Consider the following 16,114-nt stretch of genomic DNA (forward strand, 5'->3'; position numbering starts at 1 on the left):
CTGCAACATTCACGAAAACTCGTACTTTATTTCTTAATTACATATAGATTGCAATAAGCTTGTATTCTTTCATATATTGGCCTAACGTCCACATTCACATATCAAAAGTTAATGTAGAAAAAATTGTATAGGCAATTGGAAAAAATAAATAAATAAGAGAATAAAACAATGATTTTGATAAGAAAATAAAAATTAGTATTTTATTGTACTTTTTTTTTATCGGAACGGTGCTATGATGATGTTACCAAATTCGTCATTTAGACAATTTTACCCAAATTATGAAGCACTATTTTATCTTATCTCTGAATATTTTGTAGTTACTCTTAGATTTAATCTGATTTTGTCAAATATCTTTATATAACTAGATTTACAACAGTCATTGACATAAAAAATGATTTATTTGTGAAAACCACATCGTACTTTTGATTTGTTTATTTTTTTATTCAAGGACAGCTATATACACATATACAACTCTGATGTATTTATATGAAAGGCAGATTATATATATATATACTTTTTTACATAGGCCAGTGGATAACGCTCTTTGTTACAACGAGCTTTTTTCCCAAAATGCGTTAAATTTTGAACCAAGTCAACCAACTTTGATCTTTTCAAATAGTGTTTAAGTCGATAATTACGCAGTTTGAAAAACAATCGTACACGGTTCAGTCAAAATTGTAAAGACTCTCAAATATGATAGGTAATTGCTTTAACCTAGTTTAGCTAAATTAGACACTGATATGAAAACCGATGAGATTTTTACCTATCCTGAATAGCAAATTCGCAATAAAAAACCATGTCGATGAGATCATTTAGTTTAATAATTTACGCATTAAGAACCACATTTCAAATGTTGATTGAACGTTGTATAGTAAAATATCACATGAGCTGCACCAATTAGCCGTTAGTCGTCCTTTCAATTGTTTAAGAATCGTTTTACTTGGTGAATATCAACTCTTTGAAGAAAAGGGAGAATGTTCAATTTTAAGGGAATGACTGACCAATAAATGGCGTTTATAAACTGATGAACAAACATGATGAAAAAGCATGTTATATACAATACTTGTATGGTATTTTTGGAAAATTAATGCAATATGCATATGATGTTTAGGAAGGCAATATATGGGTGTTTTTTTAATTAATTTGAATAATTAATTTGTTGAGTAAATGTCATTATCTTGGATCAATGAACATGGAAGATTTTTGAACTTTGTAGAAAAATAAGATGGCTGGTATGCAAATTACAGTGATCAAATCTTATTGATAACTAATGCGGAAACGTGTAATTTTTTTCGCATTGAAAAGGTAAAACACGCGATGCGCAAGACTAATGCATCGAACATCGATGCGCTTTTATTGCAAGTGAATCAAATATTGACTACCATCTATTTCAGTCGCATTCCATCCAAAGTATGAAATAGAACTGAGTTTTGTAACCACCAAGATGTTAGGTGTTTTAGTTTTTTGTCATCTAACAGCACTGGGTGGTGTGATTTTCGGAATGAACAACTCTACAGGTGTCCTAAATAAGGTTATGGGAAAAAGGTTGCCCATCAGCTGGCCAAGAATTGAAAAGAACATTGGTTTCCAAATGTGTCTCAGAAAATGTGAGGCGATGTCCTATTGCCTATCCATTAACTTTAATCGTGTTTTGTTGGAGTGTGAGCTCAACGATCGGAAGAAAAATGACACAAATGATCTAGTGGATGACGGAAACTACTTTTATACCGAAATTGTCGTAAGTAGAATGAATACTTTTACTGTAGTTTGCTTAAAAATTGTTCTTTTTATGTTAAAATATCTCTTTAATAAAACTGTGAACCAAGAGCAATATCACATATCAAAAAAAAAAAATACCTGAACTTTATTTCTTTTACATCGTTTGATAAACAAGTTCTACAGCCGGAGTACCCAGAGAGAACCCACGTGTCCAAGCGGGCGACCGCCATACCCTATCACATACAACCACCGTCGATCATGGGGATCGAACTCGGTTCGCAGCGGTGAAAAGCGAGTGCATTGTCCACTACGCTACATGGACACATATATGCATAAAAAGATTTTCAGATTTTGTAATGTGTTGTTTAAATATATTTCGTCATGAACACAATAACAGATTTTCGATAGATGATCTTTCTAGATAATTGGGATTTTGTAAGGCGCTTTGATAAAAAAAAATCCTTAATATATACGGGATAGAACAGTATGTTTAATTCTTTTATAGAGGACAGACCACAGTAACCTTTGCGGAGAAGAGATTTGCAACAATATCTCCACATGTATTACAATGCCCGGGAATAAGAAAGTTTGCATTGAAACAGGTACTGTAAACGTTTTACATTTCGCTGTGTTTCTATTTAGTGATGTTGGCTTTCGCATAATCTAGTACTCTGCTTAATGTCAAACATGAACATAAATACATGTAAATAAACAAATAAAGAAATCCGGATATAAAATTCCGAGCTATTTCGTTGCAAAATCATTTCTCTCCCAGTATTGTAAACGCTAAATATAATACGTGTACAGAATCTAGAAATACATGCATAATAAAATAAATATTGTTAAAAAAATAAATAAAATGAAGTCAGTCCAATTTTTTATTCTTCAAGGAAGTGGATCTTAAAACAAAATGTGCAAAGGTATATAATAAATAAAAGGAATAAAACGAAGTTATTCCAATTTATCATTCACAATTACAGTGAACAATTAGCGACAGTTTAAAAAGGAAGAGGATCTTAAAACGAAAAATGCAAAGGTACACATATAATGTATTGACCTATTGATGTTGGATAATAGCAGCTAGGAAGACGGTTTGATTTATAAACAAGGTTACGTTATGATGCGACCTCAATAGCAAGTTATGATGGCATTAAATGTTTTTCAGTCGCATTACATTATTTAAATACAACTCTTTCTTTGTATACGTGTTAATACTCTTTGAAGAGCCATACCTATTATTCTGAAGATACATTAACGTTTAATAATTACGTTAAAAATATAAAACTAGACAAGGAGTTTACAAACGGCTTTTCCCAAATTTATTTCAAAATTAAATTTGTTGACGGTTTATAATGATGAAATTATGGTGTACAGATTGATTGCTTCTAGCTATCAATATATCATTATTGCCGATCATTCGTTTAAAAGGAATACTTGTTTTTTGTTTGCTTTCATACAAGACCGGAAGATTAGCATGCTGTCCGCACACTGCTTAGAAGAGTGAATTCATCATATCGTCCTTAGCTAAAGATTTCTGATCTCCCCCTTCCTCACGAACCCCTTGCTTATCGCGCTATTAAAAGTCTGGATATTTTTGATTGAAACTGTTCGAGCAATTAAAAATGCAAAAGATATTTAATTTAATCAACAATGTTTTCGTACTGTTTATTCACAATCGCTCTAATCCATTTTTCCCCAGTCGATCCTTCTGTTTGCGTCTTTATGATAGTGTAGAGGGCAATGGCACAATTACAAGTGCATTTGATTGTGTATCACTAGGGACATGCACTCATACATTAAGGATTTGTTGCTCATAGTCTTTGAATAGATTTGATCTGTAAGGAACATTCGCATTATTCCCATTTATAGAACACATTTGGCATTAAATTTTACTTTCAACTTGTCAACTTATAAATTGGCTGGGAAATAACGTGACGAAAAAACCCCAAACCCTCATGACTTTTAATAGCACAGTATGCCAGTATATAGTTCGTGAGGAGCGGTGCAGATCAGAAACCCTTGGCTAGCAGCTCAAAAATGATTAATATTTCGCATTATTTTATATTCATAAAGATTGTTACCAATCAGCGCCAGGTATACCAAACGGAAAAATTGTCCAGCGAACTTACTCTCCAGATTTAGCTACCTACAGATGTAATGGTTTTATCCAAACCACATCTTGCCCTCCTGGCGGGAAATGGGCATCTCTTGATTATCAATGCGAATGGCGTAAGCAAAAATTAATCTTTTGCCAATGAACAAATTACATATGTACGAAATTACTGTTGAGGAAAATGTATGATAAAAAATCCAATAATTTAATTATTTATCTTTTTATAGACGGTTCAAAAAGATACACTGTATAGTGAATTAAACCAGCGATTTTATAGTTTGTGTTTTTTCCATATCAAATAACCCCCCCCCCCCTAAGATATTGAAAAGCAGTTATTGTTTTACCGTATTATATACAGAATGCAAAAGTTTTGCGATATAACACGAAAGTTTGGCATTTTCCGCGATAGTTACACGTTTATTCGCAAACATTTTGCGTTGATTAGCGAAGGTATGGCGATTATTTGCGAGAAGTGTTGCGTTTATTTGCAAAAGTTAGCGTTTATTTGAAAATGTGTTAGCATTGTAATTGAGCTCAAGGGACAGGAGATTAAATCGATAGCAACTAATTTTTAATAACCTTCGCAAAGGAATTCAATTGTATTGCTACTGACTAATAACTTTTTGTTTTTCTTCTGTCATAAAAACTGTTTAGACGAATACAAACTACTGCTGAAATACACTTTACCTAAGAATCCCAAGATGTTCTAGGATATAAGAATTTAAAGATAATGCTGATCATAATCCTTTAGAAACCACAAGGCTAGTTGGTTCCAATGTATCCTTCGAGGGACGAGTTGAAGTCTACCTAAATGGATTCTGGGGAACTGTTTGTGATGATGAGTTTGATATGGCGGATGCCAATGTCGTTTGTTCGAGTTTGGGATACCCCGGGTACGTGTTCTTTAGCGTGTATTTGTCTTGAATGCGTGATTTTGTTAATGTCCTGATCGATTCACAATATTTACCAAACTGCACTTTCTTTTTTAAAACAGTGTTTGTTTGTAAAGCAAGTTTTTCAAATGACAACAGCTACAAATAACTGATATATCTTTTGAACGATTAAAACAACACAATAAATAAATGACTAAATCAATATTTTAAGTAACTACATCAAATAAAAAAAATCGAAGTTGTGTTTTTTGCAAAGATCTGTTAAAATTCCAAATTAACGTAAGCAAAATGAGCATTCTTATCTAAAGCTTCATTTGCCTAAGGGCAACGTGCTATCACGTGCAATTGATTTTTATTTTTTGAAAGCATGACATTAAAATTTTCTATCCTATACCTGTATATCAAATAAAAGTACACATATATTGCATGAAATTCAGTTTTTTAAAATAACAAAGACACAGTTTCAATTTCTTTTCTAAACTACAAAACTTTCTACAAAATTGAACATTTTACGCGCTGTTATCCAAATTACATACTTTCACTTCGCTATTGTTAATTTGTACTATGGTTTCATTCCTAGTCCTTTAGCATCATGAAATATATTTGGTTTTAATGAGATCAACGAATTAACGTGTCCATCGAAGAAATAGCATGTGATGAATTTATAGAGCAATTATCCTTATATGTTTTAGTTTACCTTTGTTTTAGCTCACATTTGTTCTTCAAATGACGTCTTTTTTGTGTGATGTAATATTCTTGTGTGAAAGAAATGTCTAAAGCCAGTACTAGATATAATAGTGCTCCAACACTTGTTGATAGATAGCTAAAGAGTGTAACTGATAGTTGATAGTCAAATGTTAATAATGATACATAAATATGAATTTGTGAATAACTTTCAATGCTAAAAGGAAAAACCGTTTGAAAAAAAACAACAACAAAATTATAATTTCTAAATGTATATTGTGCAAGCATAACACAAACATACATTGACAAATATTTTCCTATCAGTGCATTGCAGGTACGTCCAGGTGCTGCATTTGGGAATGGAAGCGGGCAAATATTGATGGATAATGTGGCTTGTTTGTCCAGCGAGATATCAATACTGGAGTGTGATTATGTTGACTCAATTGCACAAAACTGCGGCCATTACGAAGATGTTGGAGTAATTTGCGAACGTTAGTTTGACGAAATTAGTCAAACAATTTTCATCTTTAGCGTAATTCTTTGCTCGTTGCAAATAAATACTGATATTGCAAACAACGTTGTTTTAAGGATCATTGCATTTATTTCATAAACGTATGCTTGTAGACAGTGTCTTTCATGACAAATATAATTTCGAACTCTCGAGTGGTGCGACTATTTCTCTTCGTGGATTGTATTATGTAGATCTTAAATTTACTGGCGGGACAAATTCTTTAATAAATAACTTTCATAGATGCTTACTTAATGTTGTTATTTCCTTGTATTTAGTATAAATGTGGAAATACAGGTAAAATTTAAGTTTCTCATCAAATTTCATACATTAAAAACTCACTCTTACAAAATGAAACCTTTCTTCTCTGTAAGTTGAAATGGCTTTGTGTTTTGTATTCACACTGGTTTATTTTATATCATAATCAAACTGAAAAGGCCCAAAGAAATATTTTAGCTAAACATGTTTATACTTTTTGACAGGTTTTGATTTTGTGATAATTCGACGCAAAAATAATCTAAGAACATGTTTCACACCACAAACAATGTAATTTTGCTGATTCCAAATGAATTCCTTATGATTATAAGAAGCAAAACTTTTCTCGAACACCATGTTAATATTTGAACGATTCTTCAATATTTCATATATTCTGGTCCAAACAATGTGAACTTGAAAATGACCAAATCTGAAAAAAAGGTATTGTACTTATAATTTGAATACAACCCACTCCAGTTAACTGTTTTGGTGACAGAGAAGTTTGTCATATGGAATGCATTAACACTCAACATTACCAGAATAGGTTGTGGAGACAATTGTCCTTTTTAAATTAAATAATATAACCATGAACAAATGATAACTAACAAAGACTAATTGAGAAATACTTTGCACTAAATCTCATGGTACTCGGGAAATGTTTTCAAACATATACTTAGATAATTGTTTTTGGTAACGTTGTAAAAGTGCAAGGTAACTGATAAGAAGCAGAACGACCGAAAAAATATTCACGAGAAAAAAACCCATAAAAAATGTTTAAAGTAAAACTAGACTTTGACCAGTGCGTGCATGGGTTGACATTACATATGAAATCGGACATTTACGACATAGATACATCGATACACCGTATTGTTGACATTTACATAACCAAGCTTTAAGCCTATAATACTGCTATTAATTTCACTATACTATGCCTAGTTAGAATAATCTAATTGTGTCTCGGGACAGGCATTCACCACAGTTTAAATGCCTCCCATATACCCTTAAAGTAGCAAAAAATTGCAGAGTCGCTCCGAAACGATTTTGGAGAAAATTAATGAAGCTGCATTAAAGATAACAGTCAAATTATTCACAACAAACCATTTTGAGGCCGTAAATACCTTTCATCTAAAAATTTAATTCATATTGATGAGGAATTCTACACTTTTTCACGAACTATTTTTACTCGCTTCGAATTGACATTCGGAACTCCCGGGATTTTTCTTATTAAATGCACTGAGTTATAGTTATCTTCCGTATTTCTATTTATGAACAGATTATATGACAAATTTTCAATGAAAATTTACACGTATTTGTAAAAAAGTTTCTGAGTTTAACAATGCAAATGTGATGTTGTGGAAACATAAACTAAAGAGTTTCCCGTGATTTAGCGTGAATATAATGGACCCCCCTCCAAGCATCCTTTAGGATGTAAAAGGATGAGGGTCATTCTATGTAATGAGTCTGAGGCTTAAGAGGGTATCATGTAGCATTATCTCCGAGTGCAGCGAGGCGTTACTCAATTCAAAAAAGTTAAAAATGACCTGTGTGACGTAAACACACCTGTGGTCAGTGGTATATAAAGCACAGCTCCACTTGCCGAAATCATTCTTGAAATCTTGTTTGTGACAACCAAGAATATAAATTGTGAGGGTAATTTTCCTCAAAGTTTTATCAATTCGGGTTGGGTACATGATACCATCTTGAGCCGCAGGTTCATTACATAGAATGACCCTCATCCTTTACATCCTAAAGGATGCTTGGAGGAGGGTCCATTCTATTACATATCGCCTTTCGGCTCTACAAGGGTATCATGTAGCATATTTAAAGAGTTGGTCACAAACAAAATATTTAGAATAAAGACATTATTTAAAAAAATTCAATAATTATTTAAACATAAAATAAAAGTCGAAAGAAACCACATTTTATTCAATATCAAAATTCATACATATCATAACCTTACAATGAGTAATTTTTTATTACAATTTTAATTAATTTTATCAACAATGTAAAAAGAGTACACCATCATCAAACAGTCAGTTGTTTATCACTGTATTCACAAAATGTCCATCAGTATCACATCCAGCTATATTCACTTCTTTATAGTAAAACTTAAAGAATGTCTTTGATGAGGACCAATTTGCTGCATCCATAATTTCTTTTATCGATACACCTGACGAATAAGCCACCGAAGCGGAAGTTCCACGGAAGGAATGTGCAGTAAAGTTCCTAATTCCTGACAGTTCTAGGACATTTTTCAGCCATCTTGCTAACGTACATGTACATGTTGAAACAGGATTGAATGTTTTGTAGAAAACAAATAATGTAGATGATTTTCTATTGTTTTTGGTTCTTTTTAGATATTCGTGTAACGTGGAAACCACACAGAGTCTGTTATTAGAAAATTTATGTAAAACAACTCTATGTACAGGAGTCCCAGGTTTACATGTCTTCAATAACTTCTGAATTTGAAAAATAACCTTATCGGCAAACACTGACATATATCTCAAATCAAGAGCCAAAAGTGTCTGGGCCCTTGAAGCTGTTATAAGCGCAATAAGAGCTATTAATTTAAAAGTTAACAAACGTAAAGATATTTCATGTACTGGCATTAAATTGCGCAAAAAACCCCAACAAAACCTTTGATACATCCCATGATGTTCTCACTTTTGGTCTACTTGGATTCAAATTAAATATCCTTTCATTAATTTTGGAAGTAATAATGGTTCCTTAACCCATAAAACACCAAAATATGGCAAAGTGTTAATCAACATTGATTTATGAATATTCAAAACAGAATATAAAACTTTATTACTCATCAAAGAAATAAAAAATTTTACAACTATTTTTTCAGAGGCTGAAAAGGGATTGGTTTTCCATTTAGAACACCAAAGTATCCATTTTTGCCAGCAACATTGGTAATGTTTGTTTGTGGCCGGACGTAAGGAAGCAAGGATGATGTCACTATCGAATCTTGCCAGTCCTTTGTCATAGAGGGATCTCCTGATACAAGACAGGCGGTTAGAGTTATCTTGCGGAGTGGATGTAGCTCTCCTGAGTGTGACATCACTAAGAGATCCTTGTGTCGAGGAATTCTAACAGGAATAGAAATCAAAACAGACATAAGTTGCGGAAACCAAGTTTGAGTTTTCCATAACGGAGCAATAATTATTGTCTGTCTAACTCTATCTTCTTAAATCTTATTAATTATCCTACCAATTAATTTAAAAGGTGGAAAAAGATATGGAATGGACATAACTTTGACCAAAATAAAGTAAAAGCATCAATATGAAAAGCGTCAGGATCAAAACTTCAGGAAACAAACTTTCTCATTTGTCTATTTATACGAGAAGCAAAAAGATCTATGTCTCGATTAAGAAATTGTTTACAAATTCTCACAAAAATATCATGTTTTAACATCCATTCTGTAGAATCAGCAAATTGCCTAGAAAGTAAATCAGCATAAATATTTTCACATCCGGGCAAATATTGGGCAGAAATGAAGATTTCTCTTTTTATGCACCAATTCCATATTTTTACTGAAAGATCATCAAGTTGTTTTGAATGCATGCCACCCTTTGCGTTAATGTAAGAAACGACAGTTGTATTGTCCGTTTTGAAACAAATATGTATTGAACTGTATTTAAAAAAAAATGATTTTAGTGCAAAATACACGGCCATTAATTCTAAAATATTGATATGATATGATGATTCCGAATATGTCCATCTACCTCCTGTCATTTTGTTTTCAAATCTAACACCCCAACCTTGCAAGGATGCATCAGTTTCAACCAAAAAATCAATTGGTCTTGATCTAATATCTTTTCCATTTAGAGATTGTATATTTCTACACCACCATTTTATCTCATTAATACTTTCAACAGAACAAGTCATGAATGAATTATAATCATCACAATTCAATTTTAGATTTTGATCTTTATCTCTTTCTAAAGTCCTTTAATGCAAAGGTCCTTCGAAAACTGCATTACAAGCATGAACTAATAAACCTATCAATGAGGCCAAGTGCCGGATTTGAATTCTTGGATTAGACAAAATTAATTGACTTTGTCTTAAAATCTTTTCAACTTTTTCATCTGTCAAATAAATTTTGAATTCAACTGAATCAATTACAACTCCAAAGAAAACAATTCTCTGTGAAGGAATGGTTATAGATTTTTTATCATTTATTGTGAAGCCAAGATTGTTTAATTCTGACATAACTATATTTGTTTGTTCTTGACATGTAGAAAATGTTTGATTAATGATCAGGGAATCATCAATATAATAACAACATCTTATGCCATTTTCCCTAAAAAATGCATATACAGGTTTCAATATTTTTGTAAATATTCTCTGACATGATGTTAACCCGAAAGGAAGTACATGTACTACAAATCTGTAAAATTTTCCATTCCAAGAAAAAGTTAGAAATTTCCTGTAGTCTGGGTGAACACTGACACTAAAATATGCATCCTTTAATTCAACTGAAGTAAGATAATCATTTTTCTGAATCAGCTCTAAAGCATATGTCAAATTTTCCTGTTTGAAATGATAATATTCAACAAATTCATTTAAATATTTCAGGTTTATGATTGGCCTGAGATTACCATCTTTTTTCGGTACAAGGAAAATATTTGAAATGAAAGCATCCGAAATATCTTTTACTTCTTCAATTGCACCTTTTTCAACCAACTGTTTTACTTCTTTTGATACCATTTCAGATTCTACTGCATTAAATTGAATTTGTTTCGGAAAGAATGTTTGAAGAAGTTGTTGAAAAAGTTCAATTTTATAACCTGGTTCAATTATATTTAATATCCATTCGTCTTTGTAAAAAAATTTTCCTGTAAGGTTTATTCAGTTTTCTCACCTTTACTTGTTGTAACTGTATTGCTTTTTCATTGCACTTCTGTACTGGAATTGTCCCCTTTGACCTCTGCCTCTCTGGGAAGGGTATGATGAATACTGGCGGTTTTTGCCTCTGTATGGGTTTTGGATGGGTTGATACCCTTGGTTTGACATGTAGTTTTTTGCTTGAGTTGTATTTTTAAATTTCTGCATCATAGTTCGATTTCATTCCCATTGGCTGCTTAGTAATATCACCCATTTCTTTAAGTTTGGAAACATAATTGTCTCCAAACAAGTGATCAGTAACCGGGATTTTAGAAGAAGCAATTTTGCATACCGAAAATTCAAAACATTTTTTATTTCATTTCTTCTTTTCAAAGAGACATTGTAGAAAGCATTGCCAAGCATACTTATTGAATCAGCCAACATCTTTTTACAAATCTGGGGCTCAAGTTCTTTTTATTTGCAAGCATATCAGCCATCTGTACTAAAGGTATCATACCCGTGGCTAAAGAGTTTTGTATTACTTACAAAGTGAAATCATCTGAATGGGCCTGCTTGTTCATGGCATCCCATATTTCTTTATTGACCCGGGGAACTTTCAATAAATTACAGTTTTCTGGTCTGTCATATTTTTTCTCTAAATCAACCATGCTTTCTTTGCTACTTTTAATAGTGATGGCTGCATTTACAGCTTTTCCAAGTGCTTCGTTTACTTTTGGACCAGTTTTTTCATTTGCATTTAATTGTGGGATATCCAGATCATTGTTATCAATTGTTATCTGGATTGATTCATCATTCAAAATTTCCTTAAAACTTTCTTGAGGGTCAACACCTTCAATCGAAGGAGACATTTGATCATTCAAATAAGAAAAATCAAAGTCAAAATCATCAGGGGTTTCATCAAGAGTCTGTCGTGAATCATAATCAGGTATTTTTACCAAATTTCTTAGCAGTCTATTAGGTACATTTTGTGTGAAATTACCGGGAGAATTATTACCCGAAGTGCGCACCGTAGTTTCGGTGGACCGCATGTCATTTACATTGCACGCATTACGTGCCATACTATTGAAACTACCCAACTGTTTTACAGTGTCAGTGAGGGAGGAAATAGATTGTAAGATTCTATCTATCCCTAATTGATTTTTGAGCTCGTCAACATTAAATTCTTGAACACTTTCAGACTGAGTTTTTGATTTTTTAGATTGTTTTGTCACCCATGGTGGCAGTGCACTTGCACTCGCTGAAGATGAGGTCTGCGCTTTGCGTTTCTTTTATTTGTTGCATTAGTTATTGTGTCCTCCGTAAAACTTCGTGTCCGGGGTTTATCGCCAAACAATTCATTTATATCTGAGTAATTCTCATGGTCGCTTCCCATGAACGACAGGACATCGTCCTGATTTTCCGTCAATTCGGTAAAGTACACAACTTTGTATTAACTTGCCTTACCAGTATAACGTTACGTAGATGAAAGTAAGGTAGCTGTTTTACAGCAGAAACAAGACAAGAAACTTGAACAACGTTTTAAGTTTTAAAACAAACCGCTATAAGATTTTTACCTGTTGTACAGGTATAAACACACGCCGCTCAGAGAAAAAGAATGATTTCGGCACGTGGAGCTGTGCTTTATATACCACTGACCACAGGTGTGTTTACGTCACACAGGTCATTTTTAACTTCTTTGAATTGAGTAACGCCTCGCTGCACTCGGAGATAATGCTACATGATACCCTTGTAGAGCCGAAAGACACTATGCATCAGAATGCGCATGATTATAAAATCTAAAAAATCCAGATGATTTCCGGATTTTTCAAAGGAATTTTCATTGATTATTATTTAGCGAAGTTTGATTGAGAAAGATAAAAACATATTGGCAATCTTCAAGTTCCAATGATGTTTAAAATATATTAAAAAAAGGACAGAACTCTTCCGATCTCTCTCAAAATTCGAGTCTATTATTGCAATATAGTAGTAAAGATGTCTCGTGTCGTCCAATTCATGACATTATGAACAGTGTTCGCCTAAGACCAACATTACCTCCTATGTTTCACCGAAAAGCATTTCCAAACTAACTTGATGAAATCGAAAAGTTACAGTGAAAAAAATAGGAAATCAACTTGTTGAATATGTAAACATGTCTTCAAAATTGATTTAACAATAATCAAATTATAAAGTAGCAACGTGTATTAAAACACCTATAATAAATAGTTACATTAACGGTAAGTTATTCTATAATGTTGAGGTTTACATATGGTTTGAACATATTTTATTGTATATTTACATATCCTTACCGGATGTAGCTTTATTGTAAAAATAATGCTACCGTCAAGCCATAAGCGCGTGCTACAATCAATGTTAAATGAAAATAAAATGAATATAAAACATTCCCTCAGAATTGAATGTTTTCGGTACTCCATAAATTCATGTAAGGAAACATATTTGCTAATGTAAATATTGATAATTGTTCAGGGGGATGTGCGGCCATCTTTTACATTTGAGAAGAAAAATGTCAACATTTTCTAAACTGGTTAGTTTTTGTCCAAAACTTGCTAAAACTGTTGTCAAAAGATACAAAAGCAATAAAGACTTTCCACATGCTATTTTGTATGCAAAATACGCAACCAAAGGGAGAGCAGTGCATTTTCAAATTCCTTTTAACTGCATGTTGTTAGACTAAAATTTTAGATTAAAAAATATGAAAAAATATGAAAAGAAGCCAATAGCGTTCACTCTACAACCATTTGTTGATCAAAGCTTGCTTGCTTATTTAAGTTAAGACTTTCTCTCAAATGAGGGTATCCTATTCTTAAAATGAATCTCAAAAACCATTGCAAGATATATTTTTGTCTGTGGCTATGAAGGTATATTAGAGCTATATTTTTATTGAAAAATATATGTTTATATTTTCTTTAAATCAATTAAATATCTGCTTAGTTCGACAGCTGTTTTAAGTGATTAACAAGGCATTGGCCTGTCCTTTTACGCATAATTTGCATACAAAACAACATGTAGAAAATTATATTCAGTGCCTTTATATCTTTTGGCAACAGTTTTGGTCAGTTTTGGGCAGAAACAAGCCAGTTCAAGAAATGTTTACATTCTTATCTTCAAATGTAAAAGATGCCCGCATATCCCCGTTAACGAATGATTGAGTTCTTATTTTTCAGAATACATCACTTTCTACGAGGCCTATAGTCTAAGTTTCGCCTTACTTACAGCAAGAAAGGAGTAGGAAAGCACATCATCAAAACAAGGAAAAGTTATTTCTAACCATATGGTTAATTTGAAATTCCCTCTGCTTCAGATGAAAGGCTCTAACTAATATTGTAGAAAAAAACAACTTTGGAAAATTGACAATGTTCAGTTGAATTTCGAACAAGTTAGTTACTGAATGTAACGCAACATAAGTTGAATCAAAAGGAATATTTCAACAGAAGTTTCTTTAATTAAGTTCTTCTTTTAATTTGTTCGTGTGAGGTAACCATTGACTGCATTTTGTTTTTAAAATCATTGAAATATTAGTTTCAAGTTTAAGAGAACTTAAGAAAGACTACAATGAAATAAATAATATTATATTAATATGATAAAGTAATCTTTGTGATGCATTTTCATCTTTTATATAGACTTTTAAAGGAAAAAAAAATCAAAGAAGTTCAGTCTGAATAAATCCAATTTAACATATCTAACAAATAGCATTTGAAAAGTGATTATTTTATTTTGAAACTTTGTTTTAAATTTTTGAAACATTAGGTATGCGTCCATGTTTCCTTTTATGGAGGAATAAAAGCTCTTTTGGAACCAAGGCATGGGAGTGATATAAAAGAATGAAAAAATTAAACTACAAGTCTGTTTCCATGTACAAAAATACGAAACCTGGAAATGGTCTATTGTCACGAAATACAATAAATGTAGAATATAAGTATAGTGCATCATGATATATTTTCTAGAGGTGCGCTGGAACGATTAATCGCTAGTTATTTCAGTTGAACCTGTCAATGAGCGGACATTTTTGTTAACCTCTATTTCTTCACAAAATTTCAGCTTGATAATCTGCATAAAAAGATTGATTTAAAAAATGGCAAATGGAAGCTCAATACCTTTGATAAAGCTTCGGTTTACGATTTTATTTCAAGTCTGTCAAATATTTAACTGGCTAATTTTGGGGAGCGGTAAATATCAATTGTCAATGTGCAGTTCTTAAATTAGAGTTCCAGCAATATATTTTAAAAAATTCAATTCAATAAAAAAGAAAAAGAAAACCCCTTTTTACCTGTTACGTTAAAGGACAGGAATAAATGGTTGTAAACAATTTGAATTTACGCAGAAAATGTCTTTAAATTTTGCATGATTTTTTTTTCACCCCCCCCCCCATTTTATTTTCAAGTTTGTTTCCCATTACAAAATTGTCTTCTTGGTGTATCTTTTGTGTAACAGATGGAGATGTGTAGTTAAGATAACATTTTTTAGCATTGATTTTCGGTTCGTTGTTCAATGTAAGTTTATTTTTTACATTTCCATATTCAAAAAAAAAAAAAAAAAAAAAATCAAAAATAGAACACATATGATAAAAAAGAAACAATCGATAACTATAAACCTTTGGATACAGTTTTTTTTCCTTTAAAAGCTTGGCTATTCTGTGCTTGTCCAATTTCCACAGGTTCCTTACATTTTTAATTCATCACACAATAGTTTCATGTTTATTATTTAATATTATAAATAAATGATAAACTCCCTCTTTGAGCGTTACATACATGTAACATGTTTGATGAATAAAAAGTCCTGAAGTCACGTTTGAAAAGATAATCAATGGGACGATAAAAATACATTCATTGTTCAAAACACATAGTCTCTTGTTAGTTGTACAATAAAACTCAATATGTTGCCTCTTTGAGCATGACATCTTATGCTGAAATAAAATTTGTAAAGAAACAAAGCACAAACAGAATTTCATGTTTCTGTTTACCTTTAACAGAAACACTTAAAATTTATAACAGTTCTAGAGGTTGGATAGAGCTTTTTCTTTTTTAACATTTTTAACCTGTTTTGCATTAAAATCGATAGAATTGCAACCACATGATTGTACATCTATGTTGTGCC

General features: G+C 32.1%; 1 pseudogene; it reads right to left on the reverse strand.

Moving 5' to 3' along the window:
• Window positions 1-11,041: 11,041 nt before the first annotated feature.
• LOC128183928 (uncharacterized) lies at window positions 11,042-12,051 on the reverse strand (annotated as a pseudogene).
• Between the last annotated feature and the right edge of the window lie 4,063 nt (window positions 12,052-16,114).

The sequence above is a fragment of the Crassostrea angulata genome, chromosome 5, assembly GCF_025612915.1.
Source record: "Crassostrea angulata isolate pt1a10 chromosome 5, ASM2561291v2, whole genome shotgun sequence".
NCBI classification, from domain to species: domain Eukaryota; kingdom Metazoa; phylum Mollusca; class Bivalvia; order Ostreida; family Ostreidae; genus Magallana; species Magallana angulata.